The sequence below is a fragment of the Papio anubis genome, chromosome 12 (assembly GCF_008728515.1).
Source record: "Papio anubis isolate 15944 chromosome 12, Panubis1.0, whole genome shotgun sequence".
Lineage (NCBI taxonomy): Eukaryota > Metazoa > Chordata > Mammalia > Primates > Cercopithecidae > Papio > Papio anubis.
The window spans coordinates 110093294-110111090 of NC_044987.1; the positions used below are offsets into that span (position 1 = coordinate 110093294).

General features: G+C 38.3%; 1 protein-coding gene across 2 annotated transcripts in view; it reads left to right on the plus strand.

Annotated features, from left to right (window-relative positions):
* MS4A4A (membrane spanning 4-domains A4A) overlaps positions 1 to 17797 on the plus strand; it is a 41406-nt gene that overhangs the window by 2603 nt on the left and 21006 nt on the right. Inside the window, exon 1 of one of the 2 annotated variants that reach the window (XM_003909769.5) lies at positions 9429 to 9610. The exons of the other annotated variant lie outside the window; for it this stretch is intronic. The gene's annotated coding sequence lies outside the window, so the exon portion shown is untranslated. Of the gene's footprint in view, positions 1 to 9428; positions 9611 to 17797 lie in introns of those variants that run through there. 2 annotated transcript variants of the gene reach the window in all.

Consider the following 17797-nt stretch of genomic DNA (forward strand, 5'->3'; position numbering starts at 1 on the left):
CCTTGATGAACAGAGATTCAAAAACACTCAAAAAAATACTAGCAAACCAAATCCAGCTGCACATCAAAAATCTAATCCACTATAATCAAGTAGGTTTTATTTCTTGGATGCAAGGTTGGTTTAACATAAGGTGAGTCAATAAATGTAATTCACCACATAAACAGAACTAAAAACATGATCATCTCAATAGATGCAGACAGGGCTTTTGATAAAATTCTACAGGTCTTCATGTTAGAAAACCCTCAACAAACTAGGCATTAAAGGAATATACCTCAAAATAATAAAATAATAAGAGCCATCAATGACAAACCTACAGCCAACACCATATTGAATGGGCAAAAACTGGAAAGTTCTCCTTGTGGACTGAAACAAGACAAGGATGCCCACTCTCACCACTCCTTTTCATAGTACTGGAAGTTCTAAACAAAGCAATTGGGCAAGAGAAAGAACTAAAATGCATGCAAATAGGAAAAGAAGGTGTCAAACTATCTCTGATTGCAGATGATATGATTCTATACCTGGAAAACCCCATAGTCTTTGCCCAAAACCTCTTACATCTAACAGACAACTTCAGCAAAGTTTCAGGATACAAAATTAATGTATATAAATCAGTAGCATTTCTATATACCAACAACGTCCAAGCTGAGAGCCAAATCATTCACAATAGGCAAAAAAAAAAAAAAAAAAAAAAAAAAAAAAAAAAAAGAATATCTAGGAATATAGTTAATGAGAGAGGTGAAAGATCTCTACAATGAGGATTAGAAAACAGTGTTCAAAGTAATCAGAGATGACACAGACAAATAAAAAAGCATTCCGTGCTCATGGATAGGAAGAATCAATATTAATAAAATAGCCATAGTGCTAAAAGCAATCTACAGATTCAATGTTATTCCTAGCAAACTACCAATGATATTCTTCACAGAATTAGAAAAAAACTACTTTATAATTCATATGGAACCAAAAAGAGCCTGAATAGTCATGGAAATCCTAAGCAAAAAGAAGAAAGCTGGAGGCATCATGGTACCTGACTTCAAACTATGCTACAAAGCTAAGGAGGTTGGTACCTACACTTGTAACCAAAACAGCATGGTAATGGTACAAAAACAGACACGTTGACAAATGGAACAGAATAAAGAGCCCAGAAAGAAAGTGACATGCCTACAACCATCTGATACTTGACAAAGTCAGCAAAAACAAGCAATGTGGAAAGGACCCCTATTTAATAAATGGTGATGGGATAACTGGCTAGCCATCTAAAGAATATTGAAGCCATCATGTTGTCAGCTGGTTATTATGCAGACTTGAATTTTTGTTCTAAAATTTGGACAGGAAGGCCCAAACAGAGCTTCCCAGCTTACCAGGAGTGGAAGCACAACAGGAATACATCAATTATAACTGATGAACTGCTGGATGCTCAATGTGGACTAACTTGGGAGCTGAAACTCCATGAGGCCCAGTCTTGGGGAGAGGTCAAACACTTGCATGGCTTTTACCTCAAAGTGTCCTACCAGGTACTTAGTGTAAAGAACAGAGAAGAATCTTCTTGTGCTTCTGGTTAGGCAAGGTAATATAACCATTTTTGAAAGACTCCAGGGCATTCTGTTGTCTTTAACAAAAAAGTCTTCCCTCAAGGGAAACTATGTTTTTCAGATTCTGATTGATTCTGATTGATTTGGATAATATCAAAACCTCACCAGTCTTGGAAAAGGTCAGTACGTAACTCTACCTTCCTCTATCCTTTCACGTGGGGAAATTGATATTCAGCTACATCTCTCTCTAGTATCCTGCCTGACCTAAGTTCAAGTGGGGGCTAGGAAGCACTTGCAAAGTTGATAACTGAGGAGTACAAGTTGCTAAAGGCTGAGACCTAATTGTGATACTAGAGGATGTTTCTCCTCACTCTACACTACCATCAGTTGAATCAGGATCCTATATGATAACAGGAGATTACAGCGAATGAACTGTTGAACTGTAAACCTCAGACCCTATTTAGGAAGTGGTGTCTAGGAAGACGCAACAATAATAGAGGAGACCAAAACAAGGACATTAGAGGAAATTTCAGCCTTTGACACAAATAGCTACAGCAAACAATAAATGCAGCCTAACTTCTAGTGAGATAAACATAATACCTTACATAAAAGGCCTATTTACAGCTATCAACAAAAAATTACAATGTAATTACAAGCAACAGAACAAGATTCAAATGCGGAAGAGGTTTTGGAATTATCCGATCAGAAATTTAAAAGAACGATGATTAATATTATAAGGACTCTAACAGGAAAAGTGTACAACATGCAAGAATAAATGAACTAGATAAGCAGAGAGAAGGAATTTCTAGGAAAGAATGAAAAGGTAATGCTAGAAATATAAAATACAGTAATAAAAATTTTAAAAATGTCTTTGATAATTTCATCAGTATACTAGGCGTGTCAGAGGAAAGAGTCAGTGGGCTTGAACATACGTCAATAAAAACTTCCCAAACTGAAGAGCAAAGGGAAAAAAATGGAAAAAAAAAAAAAAAAAAAAAGAACAGAATATCCCCAAAGTTCAGGACAACTACAAAAGGCATAACATTACACATAATGGAAACACCAGAAAAAGAGACAAGAGAGAAAGGAAAAGAAGAAATATTTGAGGTTTAAATAATGACTGATATTTTTCCAAAATTAGTAACAAGCCAAATCACAGATCCAGGAAGTTCAGAGAATACCATGCATAGTAAATAATAAAACATCTATACATAGGTATATCAAATTCAAAAGCAGAAAATCAAAGACAAAGACAAAATGTTGCCAGAAGCAATAAAGGAGAAAAGGAAACTTAGCTAGAGAGGAACAAGGATAAGTATTACATTAGGCTTCTTTTCAGCAACTATGCAAGCAAGAAGGGGTGAAATGAAATATTTAAAATTTTGGAGGATAAAGGCTCAGGCACCATTCACTCTTCCTTGTTGCAGTAGACACTGGTTGAGATGTTAGGTCTTTCAGCCCTAGAGTTCTGCCTATGTGTGCTGCTATGTTGTAGCCAGGTCAACTCAAAGAGATTCAGGGGCCGGAAGTGGTGGCTCACACCTGTAATCCCAACACTTTGGGAAGTCAAGGCAGGTGGATCACGAAGTCAAGAGATCGAGACCACCCTGGCCAACATGGTGAAACCCCGTCTCTACCAAAAATACAAAAATTAGCTGGGCATGGTGGTGTGTGCCTGTAATCCTAGCTACTTGGGAGGCTGAGGCAGGAGAATTGCTTGAACCTGGGAGGCCAAGGTTGCAGTGAGCCAAGATCGCACCACTGCACTCCAGCCTGGTGACAGAGTGAGACTCCATCCCCGCCCCCCCCCCAAAAAATCCATAACTGATCAAAGGTGCTCCAGGTCATTTAAGGGATAGGATTCAAACCCAGCTCTGTCTGATTCTAGAATCTTCACTCATGAGACAAATGCATATTTGCTTGTATGTGAGGTAGTTACATACTAGACACACACTTTAAAAATGATAGATTAGGTGGTAGATGGATGGATGGATAGATAGAAGATAGATAGATAGATAGATAGATAGATAGATAGATAGACAGACAGACAGAAAGATAGAAGATATAGAGAGTTATAGGTTTATGAACTAGATAGCCAAGGAATGGAATATCAAGTATATGCGATTTTTGCTTGGCCAGCATATTTTCAAAGTTTTTCTGTAAACATACCCAGGCATTTTTATTTGAGAAACGCCCCTACACTATTGAAAGTGGGATATTAGAATACCTATACTTGTCCCTCCTCTTTCTCATACTAGAGTCATGTAGGTTTTTTTGGTCCAGTTGTTATTTTATATTTTACATTAAAATTACTTATTTTCTGAGTCTTAATTACTATCACTTATGTATTCACTTAGACTTAAATCCTTATTGCTTTATTTGCTCAAAACTATTTCAAGTCTTTGAAATTTTTCATTAGATCTTTATTTTATTTTGCTGGATTATATCCTTTAATCATTTAATCAATCAAAGAAGCTCCGAGGTAGCCTTCTGTGCCCTGTTATTTCTTAGACAATCCTTATTTTTTCGTCACTTTCAAGCATAAATGTTTTGTTGGGACATCTCAGAGTTTTTAATATGTTAGTGTGCATGGGGGTCTACCAGAAGGCTACGTTTCTAGTGCCTCCTAAACTTAATGGTCCATGAGATCTTCTCACTCTGTTTTTGCTCCTCAAAGCATCTAAGAGAACTAGGGTTCAACTGAAACACTTTGGGAAATACCAATATAACCCACTTTGAAAACAGGAGATAATAGTAGAGGTGACTTCTGGCATTTGGTTGGGCTTGGCCAGTGGCAGGAACTGGAGAGTAGGAGGAGAGCAAGGCCAGAGGATTTATATAGGCATGGGTGATTCACCTTCCTATGGTGATTCAAAATAAGAAGTACATAATAACCTACGCTCATTTTTAATGGGGTTGTTTGCTTTATTCTTGTTAATTTATTTAAATTTCTCACAGATTCTGGATATTATACTTTTGTCGGATGAATAGCTTGTGTATATTTTCTCCCATTCTAGGTTGTCTGTTTACTCTGTTGATAGTTTCTTTTTGCTATAAAACAGCCCTTTTGTTTAAGGAGGGCCTATTTGTAAAGTTTTGTTTTTGTTGCAATTGCTCAAAAGAAGACATACATGCAGCCACCAAGCATATGAACAAATGCTAAACATCACCAATCATGAGAGAAATGCAAGTCCACAATGAGATACCATCTCACACCAGTCAGAGTGACTCTTACTAAAAAGTCAAAAAATAACATGCTGGTCAGGTTTGCAGAGAAAGCGGACCACTTATACACTGCTGATGGGAATGTAAATTAGTTCAGAGATGGTGAAAAGTGGTTTCAAAATTTTTCAATAACCTTAAAACAGAACTACCATTAGACCCAGCAATCCCAATACTAGCTATAAACCCTCCAAAATATAAATTGTTCTACCATAGAGATGCGTGTGTGCATATGCTCACTGCAGAACTACTCAAATAGTAAATACATGGAATCAACCTAAATGCCCATCAACAGTGGGCTGGATAAAGAAAATGTGGTACATACACATCATGAAATGCCACATAACCATAAAAAAGAATGAGATCATATCCTTTGCAGCAACATGGATGAAGCTGGAAGCCATTATCCTAAGTGAACTAACACAGAAACGGAAAATAATATACCACTTGTTCTCACTTATAAGTGGGAGCTATACAATGGTTACACATGGACACAAAGGAAAAAGCGATAGACACTGGGGCCTACTTGAGGGTGAAGGGTGCAAAAAGTGTGAGGATAAAATACTACCTATTGTATATTATGTTTATTACCTGGGTGATAAAAAATGTGTGCATCAAACCTTCAGGACATGCAATTTACTCATATAACAAACCTGCACATGTACTTGCTGAACTGAAAATAAAAGTTGGAAAGAAAGATGAAACAATAAATAAACTCAGAGAAGTGAGTCCAGAATTTGTGATGCTTTTATTAAAGAGCATTTTCTGATTCTGGTAGAAGTAGTGTGGTATCTAATTGTGCTTTTAATTTTCATTTTCTTGATTACTATTAAGGTTAAACAAAAGATGTTTTTAAATATCTTTTGGGCATTTGGATATTCTCTTTTGTGAAGTGTCTGGACAAGTCTCTTGAACAATTTTCTGTGGAGCTGTCTCTTTTACTTAATGCATACAAAGATTCTTTATATATTCCGGATATATGTCCTTTCTTAAATATATGTATTAAAAATACCACCTAATCCTCTGTGGGATGTGAATTTTTGCTTTATATGTTTAGGAGGTCTGATATTAGATACATACACACTTAAAATGATTATATCTTCCTGAAAATTGAACTATTTTTATAAGTAAGAAATAATCTTTTTGTTCCTCACTAACATTTTTTGCTCTAAGGTCAGATTTGATACGTTTTTTGGTTTAGGGTTTGCTTGATATATTGTTTCTCATCCTTTTATTTTACACTTTTTGTATGCATTAAAATATACCACTTTTAAATAGTAAGTATTTCACTTTTGAGTTTTTAAGATTTTGTCTGAAATATTTATACTTTATTACATATAATATATTTATTCACATAGTTAGGATTAAATCTACCATTACACTATTGGCTTTCCTGGAGGAAATGAAAGTTCTAATTCTTATTTAAATTTAATAAATCAAAAGCACATGCTTTAATTTTAAGATTAAAAGAAAACACATAGTAAAAGACTTTATAATTATTAAATTAATTGGAGGGAGAAATAATGCAATAAAGGGGAGATAAAGGTATGTAGAACCATTGACCAAAATATAGAAAACATTTTTTTGTTTGTTGATTTGTTTATTGTATTTAGTTTCTCTATTTTACAATATTGGTTTCCTTAAATATTCAGTGTCCATTTACACTTTCATTTAGTAATTTCTCATGTCAGGCAGTGTAGGTCCTGCTTACCGTAGCCTACATCTGGTGACTGTGAGACAGGAGTGGGGATGAAGCCAGGTTATAAATACAGATTGACTATGATCCAGGTTATAAATACAGATTGACTATGATCCAGGTTATAAATACAGATTGACTATGATCCAGGTTATAAATACATTGACTATGATCCAGGTTATAAATACAGATTGACTATGATCCAGGTTATAAATACAGATTGACTATGATCTAGGTGGGAGAAAGCCCCCGGCTTCTCTAGACTAAGGTGACCTCTGTGTCTTCATCATCAGAATTCCAGCTCTATAGAGTGAACTCAAGACTTTCATTTAGTGATCAATTCCATAATCTTCTCTGCTTTTTTCTTTTTCTTTATACCCTGTTAATTGAAAGTTAGATGTGATTCTTGTCTCTTTCCCGGTTTTTTTTTTTTTGTTGTTGTTGTTGTTGTTGTTGTTTTTGACACAGAGTCTCGCTCTGTTGCCCAGGCTGGAGTGCAGTGGTGCGATCTCGGCTCACTGCAAGCTCCACCTCCTGGGTTCACGCCATTCTCCTGCCTCAGCCTCCCGAGTAGCTGGGAGTACAGGTGCCCACCACCACACCCAGCTACATTTTTGTATTTTTAGTAGAGGTGGGGTTTTACCCTGTTAGCCATCTTTCCTGTTTTTTACTCAGAGCTGGCACTCACATTCTGTATACTTATCTAGAGCAGAACCATAATTTTGCTCATAAAACAGTTCTCATATTTTGTTTTTGGAATAAACACCTTGTTATGTGATGCCTGTGTGAGGGAAGGAGGATCAATTGACCCAGTTTTCCATCATAATTTAAAAAAGCAATAACCTTAACAACTGCTCAGGGCTCCAACCTCCTCCCCTGTTGCTTATAGTTTTGACACTGAACTTGAGCTCTTTCTGATTTGCTCTTATTTGCATAGTAGTTAGTTTTGTTAAATGCTTACTTTGAGGTAGGGTGATTTTATTATAAATAAATATATATATATTTCTCTGTCGAATTTCATGTTATTGTTCTCTTGAAATTGTTATCTACTAATAATAACCTGATAATGTCTCATTTCACACCATATGGAGTGGGAGGAGAGATTGATGCCTGTCCTTAGTCTAGAATTTCAACCTCTCTTAGGAAGTTGTGAAACTCTGTACCCTTGTCTTCTGCAATGCCACACTTTCCGAGCTTGCCTGCTGTCTTCCTTACCCTCTTTTTCATAATCCTCTGGGAACTCTTATTTCTGATATACTGTTTCTATCCTCTAGAAATAGGGTTTGACATTTTCTGCCTCCACACACAAGCCTGGGTGGCCTCATCCCTCTGGATGAAGAATGGTTGGGTTTACCTCTACAGCCATGGTCTCATTCCCTAGCTCCTGCCAGTTATCCAATTCTTGTCAACTTTGTTTGAAGGTGCCTACACAACTCTGATTAAATACGTTCAAAATTTTACTCTTTGTTCCTGCAGTTCTGTCCTGGTTCATGTCTATTGCCTTACTGAATGGCTCTATCTCTCATTCAGTTTCCTAACCCAGAATCTGAGTGTCATCCTTTTTGTTTTTCCTCCTGATTTACATATTCATTATACCAACAAGTACTATCATTTCTTGTTCCTAAACAGCTTTCAAATCCATTCATCCTCTCCAACTTCACTAGCATCACAGGTAGTTCAGGTAACCATCATCCCTTCCCTAGAGAACTGCCTCTACCTTGAGCCTAACTCTCTAATTTTATTATTATTTTTCCCTGTTGTTTGAAACCAGGACAATATTTCTGAAATATAATCTATTTTAATTTTGAGAATTATAATTTCAGATTATAGACCACATAGTTTTTGGAATTAGGCAAAACCAGATTTCAATCTCATCTATACCAGCTATAGGAGTATCTCTGAGTTTCAGTTTCTTCTGAAAAATGGAAATAATAATGTTACCTTCCTTCATTCTCCTTCCATTTGTGTGTCTTTTGTCTTGTTTCCAATTAGATGTCCCTTTATCTAGGAAGTCTCCTCTGCCTACCCAATGTTGGGTTCATTGATCCTTCTATGAGCTCTCTTAGGATACCCAACTTTACCTTGCAGATCACTGATTATAATGGCTTGTAATGATTTATTTGCTCATCTGTATTGTCACTTTACCTTGCAGACAACTGATTGTAATGGATTGTAGTGATTTATTTACTGGTCTGTTTTTCCAAGTAGTCTATAAACTCTTTGAGTGAAAATTATTTTTTACCATTTTATCAGAAGCACAGGGCACACTGCTTGGCTTATAATAGTTTTTCTAAAGAAAATGCTGAATGAATGAAACTGCACGCCACTTTGCTTTCCTCCTCCATGTAAAGTAAACATTATTTTATTTTATAAATGAATCATAAGTTCAGGAGATTAACAAGGTCATGCAAGAAATGATTGCCATTGGTTTTATCTTAGTCAAAGGCCAGCTCATTCTATGATACCAGCTGCTTCCTTCACTTAGAAAGGCACTGTTTTATTGCCGTACAACCAACTTGTTGCCATTTTATGGCCACTCATGATGAATCTCTAAAGGTGGAATTTCATGTAAATAAAACATTTAAGTTGTGTATATTAAGGTCGGTGCAAAAGTAATTGTGATTTTGGCCATAAAATAATGGCAAAAACCGCAATTACTTTTGCACCAACCTAATAAAATAGTAATAGTAGCTCTCCAGGAAGACACGAGCACTACGGAAATGTGTGACACGGTGAAAGGGGGTATTTACAAAATACCATTTACTTAGCTTGTGTATATAATGACCTTTGAAGAGGGTCTTGCATACAGTAAATCCTCTACCACTGATACCCACAGTAATTAGTAGCATTATTTTCATAGGAAAGACTGTATCAGGCAGCCGCTGCTTTTTCAGCAAAATTCAGAATAGACATCTGCACCCATATTGAGAACACAAAATCAGTTAATGCTTCCGATATAAAAGAGGAACTAGTTGTGTGTCTCAGAAATTCTCAGCACAGCCTTTAAGTTTCCAAACATCTACTAGAAGAGGAATGCAGATTTAAACTGAGTGAGGTGTGGAGTGGGGGAAGCTGACTGGGTCTGGACCAAAGAACTTTGAGGAACTTGCCCAGAGCCCTGCACGCATCAGACCTACCGCAGACATTGCAGGCCTGAAGAAAGGTAGGTCCAGGGACTTGCCTTCCTAGGCTTTAGGGCTGATGGTTTGGTTCACTTCCCGGGTTTAGGATTTCTGGGAGTGGAATGAGAAAAAAAAATGAGGCCACTTCCCATGACACAAGCTGGTAGTCAGGGTTGGGGTGGGTTGAGTGTACCTTTAAATGGGCATTTGGTGAGGGGATGAGGAACAGTCTTTGCTACAGTTGATGGGAGTTAGAAAAGCCTCCTCAAGGCTGACATTGGAGCTGGATGAGATTTTTTAAGTTACTTTTGTCCCTTAAGTTCTCAGGGATACCAAAACACTGTAAGCAATATTTTAAACTTTTGATTGATTACCTCATCTGCTGTTAATGTCCTTCCTCCATGGTCTTTATTCTCTGTGTCTGACTGGTTATTTTTATAATTCGAGATTTAGGAAAAGATCTACCATGTGCAGAATTTGGTGTACATGGAGTAGGGCACAGGCAGGGTCCCCAGCCTTGTACATTTAGATGGGCTGTAACCTGACCTAGTTCTCCAGTGGTCTTTGGCACTATTCATGGGCACCCAGGCAGTAAACTGAGGCTGCTCATGATAAAATCTACTAATGAAAAACGCCTTGTAGAGTTTTAGCATTCTTAGGATAAGAAAGAAGCTTGTAAGTAGTCGTGGCCATTGTAATCTTTCCCCAGATGAAATAAATGAAACCCAGAAACGGGAAATAATGTACCCAGAATCACACAAGTTAATAAAAGGCCTGGGAGCAAACAAACAAACAAACAAAAAAGAATTCTTGGTTCCTAGTCCAGGCCTTTTCACTTCCCGTGCCACAATTTCTGCATCCCCATCATCCTCCTAAAAACTATCCAGATTCAGGCCTCATTTTGGGTTTCTAGTCTATTTGATAACTTTGCCAAGAAAAAGGGGATGACCATGTGTACCACTCTCCTCATGCTCTCTCCTTGTGATTGTGCGGGGGGGGGGGGGGGGGGGGGGGGGGGGATGGTAACATAAAAATGAGGAAACAAGAGACTGGTGGTGCTGCTGATCCACAAAGAGACTGGGGCCAATCAAAGAGGGAAGGGTGGTCTAGGTTCCCTCACCTCTTTTTTTGTTGTTGTTGTTGCTGTTGTTGTTGTTGTTGTTGAGACGGAGTCTCGCTCTGTCGCCCAGGCTGGAGTGCAGTGGCGCGATCTCGGCAAGCTCCGCCTCCCGGGTTCACGCCATTCTCCTGCCTCAGCCTCCCGAGTAGCTGGGACTACAGGCGCCCGCCACCACGCCCAGCTCATTTTTTGTGTTTTTAGTAGAGACGGGGTTTCACCGAGTTAGCCAGGATGGTCTCGATCTCCTGACCTTGTGATCCGCCCGCCTTGGCCTCCCAAAGTGCTGGGATTACAGGCGTGAGCCACTGCGCCCAGCCTCCCTCACCTCTTTATCCGGGGGGCAGGGAAGACATTGTAGTTGTCAAGAGCCTGATGCATATAGGTGATGGTACAAAACCAAGGTTTCAATTCTTCTCCAACCCAGAATAAATGTCCCTCATATGTATCCAACATTCTCAGCAGTTTTAAAAATATTGAATAGAGAGAAGTCAAGCCCTGGATGGTAAAATATTTTTGTCCTTGGGGACTTTATGTGCTGTAGATAATTAACACAAGGATTTCTGTGGTGGAAAAACAGGAGGCAGTTATATGAACTTATGGCCAGAGTTTCTTAGAATGACAAAGCACCAGCCTTGAAGGACCAGAACCTGACCTATGTTACCAAAGAATTATGGGAAAGCAGAAGAGTCAGTTATAAGCTTTGCTTTGATATAATGGCTCTGCCCTGGAGGAAGCTTACAGTCTTGACAGAGAGGCACTAAACACAGAGAGAGAACCACCAGTGTGTTTGATAAGACAGACCCAACATGTCCTAAATTCTCAGTCTGAAGGTGTGTGTGCCTGAGAGATTGAGGCAGAGGTTCTTTTACATTAAAGAAGAATAAAGTACACATTTAGATGGACTAAGAAGAATCATCTTTAGTCACTTTCCAAATAACTTTGACTTTTGCAATGTAGAAGGAACATAACACAGATCTTAAACCCTTAGCTACCATCATAGGTTGAGTAATCCACGTGTGGGCAATGGTAGGGAAGTGGGGGGAATAGTGTCTGAGAGAAGACAGAGATTATGCAATGTGTTCATGTGTGAGAAGATTAGATGATGTGGTGGGTTTGTTTTTGTTCTTACAAGGTGGGCACAGGAGGGGTGGAACATTCCTGCAAATGGGTTCAATATATGCAAACATCTCAATATAAGAATGAAATCACTTCTTTGGAACAACTTAAATAAGTCAAATATACTTGGGGCTTTAAAAATTAAAAGGAGAGAGATTTGAGGTAAGACTACAACAATAGATTTGTGCTGAAGTAGCAGAGGTTTTGTTATCAACATTAAAAATTTTAACTCTATGCTAAGGGTGATGAAATGTAAAAGAAGGCTTTTATTTTTTTTTATTTTTTTATTTTTTAAATTTATTTATTATTATTATACTGTAAGTTGTAGGGTACATGTGCATAACGTGCAGGTTTGTTACATATGTATACTTGTGCCTTGTTGGTGTGCTGCACCCATCAACTCGTCATTTACATCAGGTATAACTCCCAATGCAATCCCTCCCCCCTCCCCCCTCCCCATGATAGGCCCCGGTGTGTGATGTTCCCCTTCCCGAGTCCAAGTGATCTCATTGTTCAGTTCCCACCTATGAGTGAGAACATGCGGTGTTTGGTTTTCTGTTCTTGTGATAGTTTGCTAAGAATGATGGATTCCAGCTGCATCCATGTCCCTACAAAGGACACAAACTCATCCTTTTTTATGGCTGCATAGTATTCCATGGTGTATATGTGCCACATTTTCTTAATCCAATCTGTCACTGATGGACATTTGGGTTGATTCCAAGTCTTTGCTATTGTGAATAGTGCTGCAATAAACATACGTGTGCATGTGTCTTTATAGCAGCATAATTTATAATCCTTTGGGTATATCCCCAGTAATGGGATGGCTGGGTCATATGGTACATCTAGTTCTAGATCCTTGAGGAATCGCCATACTGTTTTCCATAATGGTTGAACTAGTTTACAATCCCACCAACAGTGTAAAAGTGTTCCTATTTCTCCACATCCTCTCCAGCACCTGTTGTTTCCTGACTTTTGAATGATCGCCATTCTAACTGGTGTGAGATGGTATCTCATTGTGGTTTTGATTTGCATTTCTCTGATGGCCAGTGATGATGAGCATTTTTTCATGTGTTTGTTGGCTGTATGAATGTCTTCTTTTGAGAAATGTCTATTCATATCCTTTGCCCACTTTTTGATGGGGTTGTTTGTTTTTTTCTTGTAAATTTGTTTGAGTTCTTTGTAGGTTCTGGATATTAGCCCTTTGTCAGATGAGTAGATTGCAAAAATTTTCTCCCATTCTGTAGGTTGCCTGTTCACTCTGATGGTAGTTTCTTTTGCTGTGCAGAAGCTCTTTAGTTTAATGAGATCCCATTTGTCAATTTTGGCTTTTGCTGCCGTTGCTTTTGGTGTTTTAGACATGAAGTCTTTGCCCATGCCTATGTCCTGAATGGTACTACCTAGGTTTTCCTCTAGGATTTTTATGGTGTTAGGTCTAACTGAAATAAAAGAGGACACAAACAAATGGAAGAACATACCATGCTCATGGATAGGAAGAATCAATATCGTGAAAATGGCCATACTGCCCAAGGTCATTTATAGATTCAATGCCATCCCCATCAAGCTACCAATGAGTTTCTTCACAGAATTGGAAAAAACTGCTTTAAAGTTCATATGGAACCAAAAAGAGCCCGCATCTCCAAGACAATCCTAAGTCAAAAGAACAAAGCTGGAGGCATCACGCTACCTGACTTCAAACTATACTACAAGGCTACAGTAACCAAAACAGCATGGTACTGGTACCAAAACAGAGATATAGACCAATGGAACAGAACAGAGTCCTCAGAAATAATACCACACATCTACAGCCATCTGATCTTTGACAAACCTGAGAAAAACAAGAAATGGGGAAAGGATTCCCTATTTAATAAATGGTGCTGGGAAAATTGGCTAGCCATAAGTAGAAAGCTGAAACTGGATCCTTTCCTTACTCCTTATAAAAGAAGGCTTTTAAAGGGGAGGGTGACTCAATTGATTTTATATTTGATCATTCTGGCTACAACATCAGGGGTGGATTGAATATCCAAAGCCACAAATGGACACAGGGAACATTCAGAGGCTATAACGAATACTTCTGATGAAAATAGGATAATGGCTTGCCTTGAGAAGATGAGAGAAATACACAGAGTTTAAAAATGGTTGTGTAGGATTAAAATGAGATTGATTGAACATAGAGGATAGGCAACAGAAGGAACTAATGACAAACTACCAGATATTTTTGAGACAGGGTCTCACCGTGTTGCCCAGACTGGAGTACACTGGCACCATTGTGGCTTACTCTAGCCTCAACCTCAGCCTCCTGAGTAGCTGGGATTACAGGCGCCCACCACCACACCCAGCTAATTTTTGTATTTTGTGTAGAGATGGGGTTTCACCATGTTCCCCAGTCTGATCTCAAACTCCTGGGCTTCAACAATCCTCCCACCTTGGCCTCCTATAGTGCTGGGATTACAGGAGTGAGTCACGATGCTCAACTTTAAACTTCCAGATTTTTAACATGGATAGTGTAGTTAATTGCTGGGCCTTCCACCAAGAAAGGACACGTGCACTCCCATAGCATTAGGGTTCTTGTTCCCTTTAGCTCTTGCCTCTCTTGATTAGGGACTACTTGCAGGGCTCTGAAATAATCTCCACGTACTGTTCCTTGCGCCACCTTACTTTTTTGAAAGAGAAATTTTGAGGAAGACTGGATGTCTTCTATTTAGGTCTTCTAAGGTTTGAAATAAAAGTTACCTCTTCTCCGTTCTGGAACAAGTAGGTAAATTGTCAATTTCTGGGCTTTATTAGAATGACTTTAAATTAAGCCCAGAAAAGGACAATTCCCCTAAGTGTAACAAAAATCTAAGGATGTGGATTAAATGTAAGACCCAAAACAAGACCTATTTTATTTTAGCCATATGCTCCAAATCTAAATTTTGTGTTCCGTCCAGGGAGCGCTAAAGTGTATATATAGGTCTGAATATACCTACTCCATAGCATATATATGTAACCCACCTCCCAAATTCCATTATCATTGGAACAGAGACTGCAAGAGGAAGAGGAGGGCCTCTTGGCCCACCTCTACATAGTCTTGTATCTAACTTATTCCAAATTGGGTGGTTTCCTCCTTTTAACTATTATAGATAATGCTGCTAAGAAAATTAATTGTACAAGTTTTTGTGCAAACAAAAGAGATCTTCTATTCACCAGACTAGTGTAGTGGATCCCCTTAAGCAAAAGAGTTCTGGAATTACAGCACCTGGATTTAAATTTTGGCCCTGCCACTGTTTACTCAAGTTACTTAATCTTGTGTTTCTATAATTCTGCCCTGTGAATAATAGAGTATATCTCTCAGGGGAATTTAATGATGAAATAACACATATAAAACATTTAAACCAGTGCATGTCACTTAATAAATGCTAAGTACATATTAACTGTTATTATTGATATTCCTACTATCACTTACTCATTTCTGGCTTGAAGTATAAAACATAAACTTCCTTTAACACTTCCTGCCACTCAAAGGCATGCTAGACAGGGACTTTATTCCTGTCATGACCCTGCTCCAACCTGCTCCTGTCTTGGGGCAAGTGGAAAAGCAGATAAAAGGGGTCTATATAATTGGAGAGAGCATGTTATTCATGGTACTGTGTTGTCAGATGTTGACACTTCCTCTCTTTTGCAGTTTGTCTCAAAGATTGGTCAGAAGAGTCAGGATTGTCCTCTTTTTTTTTTGCTCTCATGGAATAAGTTAGATACAAGACTATGCAGAGGTGGGCCAAGAGGCTCTCCTCTTCCTCTTGCAGTCTCTGTTCGAATGATAATGGAGTTTATGAGGTGGGTTACATTTACATGCTATGGAGTAGGTACATTCAGACCTATATGCACACTTTAGCATCCTCTGAGCAGAACACAAAATTTAGATATGGAGCAAAGGGGTAAAATAAAATAGCAGGCCTTATTTTTGGTCTTAAATCTAATTTGTACTCTCAAATTTTGTTAAACATCGGAGAATTGTCCCCCTCTGGGCTTAATTTAAAGTCATTCTAATAAAGCCCACAAATTGACAATTTACCAAACTGTCCCAGAAGGGAGAAGAGGTAATATTTATTTCAAACGTTAGAAGACCTAAATAGAAGATATTTGACCTTCCTTAAAATTTCTCTTTCAAAAAAGTAAGGTAGCACAGGAAAAGTATGTGGAAATTATTTCAGAACCCTACAAGTAGCCCCTAATCAAGAGTGGCAGGAGCTAAACGTAACAGGAATCCTAAGAGGGCTATGGGACTGCAAGTGTCCTTTCTTGGTGGAAGGCTCAGCAATTAACTACATTGTCTGTGTTAAAAATCTGGAAGTTTAAGTTTGGGCACAGTGGCTCACTCCTGTAATCCAAGCACTATAGGAGGCTGAGACAGGAAGATCACTTGAGCCCTGGAGTTTGAGACCAGCCTGGGTAACATGGAGAAACCCCACTTCTACAAAAAATACAAAAATTAGCTGGGTGTGGTGGCACATGCCTGTAATCCCAGCTACTCGGGTGGCTGAGTTCGAGGCTGCAGTGAGCCGTGATAGTGCCTGTGTACTCCAGCCTGGGCAACAGAGTGAGACCCTGTCTCAAAAAAGTCTGGTAGTTTGTTATTAATGACTTCTATCACCCACCCTCTATGCTCAGTCAATCACGAAATGATGACCTTCTTTGCCTCTTTTGACAGTTTTTTACTTGAAGTTTATTTTACATGACCTAAGTATAGATAATTATTCTCTTTAGGCTACCATTTGCATGGAATAGTCCATCCCTTAACTTTCAGCCTATGTTTCTTCTTAATGCTAAAGTGAGTCTCTTACAGCATCTAGTTAGATGTTATTTTTTAAAAATTTTCCAGCCACTCAATGACTTTTGTTCAAAGAATTTAATTCATTTATATTTAAGGTTAGTATTAATAGATAAGGATTTACTCGTGCCATTTTATTATTTGGGGGAGGTTTTTTTTGTAGACCTTTGTTTCTTTCTTGCTCTCTTGTCTACCTTTGTGATTTGGTAATTTTATGAAGTGCTAAGTTATGAATTCTTTAACATTCAAAATTGTGTATCTGTGTATCTGCTGTAGTTCTTTGCCTTGCAGTCATCATTAGGCTTACATAAAACATCTCATAGTTATATAAATTGACTATTTTATGGTGACAGTAACAATGTTTATTGAAACAAGAACTCTAGACTTGTACTGTCCTCCCACAAAACTAAATTTTTGGTATCTTTGTGTTCTACTGCTGTAAAAGACCATTGAAGACTGGGTAATTTACTATACAATTTTATTTCGCTTATAGCTCTAGAGGCTGGGAAGTCTAAGGGCATGCATGGTGCAAACCTCTGGTGAGGGTAATCCCATGAAGGAAGGTGGAAGTGAGTGTACAAAGCAGAGAGAGAGATGGGGCCAAATTTATTCTTTTATCAGGAGTCCACTCCTGTGATAACTAACCCTCTCCAATGATGATAACATTCATCCATTCATGCAGGTAGGGGTGTCCTGATGTAATTACCTCTTGAATTACCTCTGGAAGGTTCCACCTCTTAATACTGTTACAATGGCAATTAAGTTGTCACATGAGTTTTAGAGGGGACATTGAAACCATAGCATTTCATCCACAGCCCTCCAAAACTCATGTTCTTCTCACATACAAAATGCAATAATTCTGTCTCAATAGCCTCAAAGTTTTTACCCATTCCAGCATCGACTCTAAAGTCCTAAGTCCAGAGTCACATCAGAAGCAGATATGGATGACACTCAAGGTATGATTTATCGGGAGGCAAATGTTTCCAGCCGTGAGTCTGTGAAATCAAGTGATTTGTCTTCAAAATATAATGGTGGGACAGGTACAGAATAGACTCTCTCAGTTCAAAAGAAAGAACTAGGCAAGAAAAAGGCATAACTGGTTTCAAGTGAGTCCAAAACCCAACAGAGAAGACAGCCTTAAGTTTTAAATCTGGAGAATAATTTCCTTTGACTCCATGTCCTGAA